This window comes from Anneissia japonica, unplaced genomic scaffold (assembly GCF_011630105.1).
Source record: "Anneissia japonica isolate Jap-2015-1 unplaced genomic scaffold, ASM1163010v1 scaffold288089_len100474_cov146, whole genome shotgun sequence".
Taxonomy (NCBI): domain Eukaryota; kingdom Metazoa; phylum Echinodermata; class Crinoidea; order Comatulida; family Comatulidae; genus Anneissia; species Anneissia japonica.
In genome coordinates this window covers 41804-47277 of record NW_022746329.1, presented here as the reverse complement: position 1 = coordinate 47277, position 5474 = coordinate 41804, and positions in this window count along the sequence as shown.

The window sequence follows — 5474 nt, the reverse complement described above, 5'->3', positions numbered from 1 at the left end:
CTTTAAGCACAGTGATTACTAAAATCTACAATGATTACTAACCAACATGCATGTTGTCAGAAGAAATGAATGAATTAAAGGCGTATAATAGGAGTGTACAATAGCAAATTAAGTCCTATTGTAAAGCTAGATAAAAGCAAGACTACCCAACATTGTTCACCCTGTTGCCCACCCACTTTAACAATGGTATATTCCAATTGGGTGGTTTATGTCCTGGGTGTTTATGTCCGTATACCGGCTCAATATGCAGTTAGGAGGATAGCTCAATACAAACACGAGTGTGACGACAGATAGCTAGGCCTAGGTCTACTTCCGGGTTTACTGACGATCACCGCATTTTGCGTGAGTCCAATGCAAAATATAAGATCAGTAATAGGTGAATATCTCTGATAGCCACAGTTGCTCGCTCAAGAGACTTAGGGCATTTGTAAGTTAAATATCAATCTTAGTAAATACATCGAAACTGGAATGACAAGCAATGGTACGTGGCTTTTGATAAATATAGTCTAGAAAAGTAAGTAATTTGGCACAATGCCAGTACACATACTTACCAAAAAATGACTTATAATTGCTTGATTATAGTTAAATCTCAGTCTGGAGTTTGACAGGAAACGCTTCTAAAACATATGTAAAGTGCTTTTAAACCTGTCGTTATGTATTAAATTGCTGTATATTTGTAAAAAAACACAAAAGAGTTTTGAAGTCTAAAAGAAATTTTCTGATGTTGTGGTAATATTTTTATCCTTTTCGCTTGACTGTCGGTACCGCACGTTTATAGGCACAAAGAACTGGGACACAGCAGGGGAAATTGGACAAGAACAATAGCGAACAATAGGTACCTAATAGGATTAGCACGCCTTACTAGTTAGAGATCATTCCATGTAATTTCACTGTTCCCTGGTTTCATAAATAAATCATGGGTTGTACAAGTTGTAAACAGTTTGGATTAAAACTAGTTGTGCAAGCAAATGACCTTGTTATACTGAGAACACCCTAATTGAATCCTTTGGTCGCACCTAAAAATATCTGGTCGCAAATTCGACCAAATGACCCTTCATTTCCAGTCTTGGTTGGCATTTTAAGAAGAACTTGACTTTAAAAGAAAATTACATTTTCTTTTTAAAATCAAAGTAAAAGTAATTTAAAAATTTTAACAAATGTCAAATCACCCGAGTCAGAAGTACATTTTAGAACTTGGGATCACCAAATTCATGTAATGTATTGTTTTGTTGTAAAGTAAAGCTGAGAATTACGATTGTTTATTGTTACATTTTAGCTTGTTTAGTAAATATTAATGTGTGATATTATGTTTAAGTCAATATTTAAAACAACTAAAAGACAACATTTCATGATATACTGATGACAGCTTTAAAATACTGTAGACCAATATTTCCAGTTATAAGTTTTTGAACTCTGGTTTGGATGGAGCCTTTGTTGTTTGTTTTATGCATAATGGGTATAAATGCATATTCACTACTTGTAGAAATTGAAAGGGTAAACCTAAGTATCTGATTAACTTTTTATTTTTTATTACACAGAATCATGCTATGATCTTGTGTGAAATGGGTTGATGCATTTCTAAAGATTCGTTCTAAGAATAGGTTTATTTTCATGTTGTACTGTATTTGTTTCCTGTCATTTTGGCTGCATTTCAACTTTGTATCCTTGACCTATCTTTAGTGCAGAAATAGTGTTGACTCACAAAATTTGCCAGGTTTAGGCTCAATTATCCAGTTTTATGAATAGACTAAATTTGTCACCAGTAAAAACTTTAACGGTCCAGCGTTTTACACAGTAATTCAAGAAAATTCCCTTTATTGAACTTTTTAAAACTTGCTGATGAACAACTTATAATTTTTGACTAGTTGTGTATGGTAAGAGTAAAATAAATCGTGGTGTTCTAAGCAAGAAATACATGTATCAGCGCCAGTTGTCCATGTGGAAAACTATACATTTACACTATGTTATAAATATATAGGCCAGTCATGAAAACTTGGATCCGGGACCAAAATCGTTCCCCTGGACCAATTTTGGCCTCATACCTGCCAAAAGTAGTCCACATAAGCCAAAATCGATCTGCTGAAATTCGCTTTGCCGTGTTCAGCACACTTGGGCATCTTACATCCGCAATAGATTTTGGTGGAAAGAACAATTACTAAGCTTTTGTGGACGTGCATATTTTGATCAGAGTAGACATAACATGCCTCGAGTGGAAAAAACAAAAAAATGCAAAAAGAAAAGCATCTTGTGACCTATATAACGTACTGTGATAAATTGTAAGTTTACAGAGAGTGCCAGTGACTACTGTACGCTTGGTATATAAGAAACTGCATGGTGTCTTCGGAGTGTTACTAGGGTGGGTGGGTAGGTAGATAGGAGAATAAACCATAACTTGGCATGTCATTGTGCTGAATTGCCTGGGCTTACTCTGACATTTTCAGCCCATGAAATTAGGAAAAAATTAGGACCTTAAATTCTCTGAGGTCAGCAGCAATTTTTTACTACCTACGCCTATATAGCATAAACTACAAATTTTCCAAACGCGCGACCTTACATTGTCATCTACAGATTGTGATTTTGTTAATTTCTCTATTAAATCAATATATTGCTGGTGAAAGAATGGTCGTACTCGTATTAATTTAATAGTGTAGTATAATACATATGTTTTACATAAGAATATTGCCGAATAAATTTTGTTTTAGCTTTTGTTTTATCGTTATCTTTGGCATGGGAAATATACTTTCGTAAAAAACTATGATCATATCACAGGCTGCTTCAAAACTGCCCATGCATGTCCATGCGCATGCCCAGAATGATCTATCAGGGATTTTCCACACATGTACAGTACTTGTCAGTAGTGAAGTCACGATGCGATCGTGACGGTAGGATTAGGCCTACAATATGTTGAATTTTGTTGTTTTTAGATAATAAACATTTTAAATATGATAATAATACTGTAAAATGAAGACAAATAATAGATTTAGATAAGCATTATGATCTACGTGGCCCACATGGCTTCAATTGTGCAATGTTGTAGGCCTTGGCTGGCTAGCGTCATTCCTACCTAGGCCTAGCCTACGAAATGACTAGGCGAGAAAGACAATTGTACACAAATTGTACGTACTGCATGCCTATAAGAATAGTTTACTGTACAAAGAAATCTGTTTTATGAACCACCAATTTGCTTGGTTTGACGACGTACATGAAATTTAGTGTCTGCTATAGCCTGTCTTTGACTTTCCAAGCAGTTTTGGAAGCAAAGAATTCTAGGTCGGCATAAAATTGCCGTCCTGTAGCAATTCTGGCTCGTGGGCTGCATTTTTTTTGTTTAGCCAATTGAAGCTGTCTTTAGCCAAAATTTGACAAAAATTGTTAAAAATCATTGGACAAAACTTGCTGACAGGACATGGGGTCCAACATGTTTGACAGTGAAGTCTGAACCAAGTGGCCGACTACTAGAATCCTGCCGGGTTTGATCCAGAGATGTACGGGGGAAGGGGGAGAGGGGGGATGGTGTGGCGATCGAGAGAATACTACTCTAAGGCATCTACAGTATTTTTGTTATTCCAAATGCCTAAAAATAAACCCCTGAGGCGTTTTTGGGAGAATCAATCATTTTTTATTTTTACTTTCCAAAAAAAGGGGTGGGGGTGGTTTCCCCTAAATCCACCCCTGCCTTGATGAGGGTACCAGAAAAAAATCTCTGGTAGGTTCAAGGGAGATGGGAGGGAAGATAGCGTTGTTTGATAGGCAAATTAATATTTTTAGCATACCAATGAGGTACTAGTTGGGTCATTTCTGGCAATTCCGTGACGAGGCTAACTTAGATTTCAGTGGATTTGTCTACCTTGAGGGTATGATAACTAAAATAGCTTGGTTGTCCCTCGCAAAACTGTGGGAATAACCTGTGAGAGCCCTAAATCCAAAATGGCCGCCTCCGCCATTTTGAAATTTATTATTTCAGTGTTTTGGCCTACATGGCTGCTTTAGGGGTCAAGGATTTCATTTTTGATGTTGGATCGATGATTTGACCTAGTTTTGACCTTAAAATCCAAGATAGCTGCCAATTTGCCTTCAAAATTTTAATTTTTTTGTAAAATCATCATAGTGCCCCTATAAAATGCTTAATGAAAGCTCAGATCATACTGAATTGACTGACAGACAATAAAACTACAATTAATTATACAGAGGTCATCTCAGAGGTCAAAAGTTCAACATTTGTGGTTGATTTAAAATGAAGTTATTTGTTTCGTTGCTTTATAAAATTCCATTTTACTCTACTGTTTATGGCTATGGTCACACTAGAGTTTCAAGCCTGGCTTGACTCACCGCAGGTGAGATTTTCGTAATGTGACCGCATCTGCACCGACTCGCACCTGGCGTGACCTCGATCTCAATCTACCTATCTCGATCCCGGCTCAGCACCCATATTGACCCTGGATTGACCCTGGCGTGACCGAGATTGACATTTCCTCGTCGGCTGTCGACCAATCACAGTCGATGACGCCGTTGCGTTTAGAAGTTCTTGAATAAAAAACCCGCGAGTTCTTCATGTGTGTTCAATCAAGACGCAGTCGTTACTTTTCATAAAAGTTAATTCAAATTTTAATTAATAATAATGCGATTGATTTGGAGCGACCAGGAAACTGCTGACCTGGTAGATTTGTGGGGCCAACCCGAGCTGAGAGACCGGATAGAAAATAAAAAAACAAACAACAAAACGGGAATTTTTGGCGTGCTTGCTGACAGATTAGCCAGTCTTGAACATGAGAAGAGAACGACGGCCCAAATTCAAACAAAAGTGAAGGCATTGCGAGCCCAATACAAGCTGATAAAAGATCAGTTGAAGAAGAGTGGTTCGGGCACGTCTGGTGTAAAATCTTTGATTGCGATCCATCCAATCATGTGCGTATATCTAATCCCGTGAAACAAAATTGGCCAAACTCTCTATTTACGGCTCTGCTGTTTCGACTTTCATAATTTGGAGGTCAATCCGACACAGAATTTCGAGCCTGGCTCGAAATCTCACCCGCGTTGAGTCAAGCCAGGCTTGAGACGCTAGTGTGACCGTAGCCTATATCTAAGAATTCATATTTAATATCTGATTGATTTGGATTTGACCTTCAAATCTAAAAATGCTGCTGAGGTCATCACATTTGTCAAAGGTCAATATTAATTAATAAAAAAAGAAGCTTTTTTAGTTCCATTGGTTATAAAATTCCTGTGTACTGTACTATTAATATTCTGGAAGTCAGTGACGAAATTCTTCCCCATAGAAGAAACGGTCACTGGTAGGTTGGATGATTGATTGCTAATTGCCTGCATGCTGCCTAAACGGCCTTCACAATGAGTAAACAAGACCTTGGTAGTAGGAGAAAATCGGACACAGTTCAGCCAATACTGCTCCAATCATGGTCAAATTAAAATGGACATAAAACAAGCAAGAAAATACAAACCTTGTGCTGCTTCACCTC